The sequence below is a fragment of the Penaeus monodon genome, chromosome 29, assembly GCF_015228065.2.
Source record: "Penaeus monodon isolate SGIC_2016 chromosome 29, NSTDA_Pmon_1, whole genome shotgun sequence".
Lineage (NCBI taxonomy): Eukaryota > Metazoa > Arthropoda > Malacostraca > Decapoda > Penaeidae > Penaeus > Penaeus monodon.
The window spans coordinates 4398953-4399163 of NC_051414.1; positions in this window are offsets into that span (position 1 = coordinate 4398953).

The following is a 211-nucleotide window of genomic DNA, read 5'->3' on the forward strand; positions in this document are numbered from 1 at the left end:
GGAGAGTAAGCACTTCGACTCAGCTTTAGAAGGAGAGGAATATCGTGCACTGGAATGAAAGGATTTTTCATTTCTTTCGTGAATTCATGCCGGCCTCTCCTCCTTTTGCAGAGCAGTGAATCAGACATATGCTACCAAATCACGGATTAGGCACTTTGCATGCCCTTCGCTCTATTTCTGTCTTCTTCTCTCTCTTCCTTTATTTATTCAT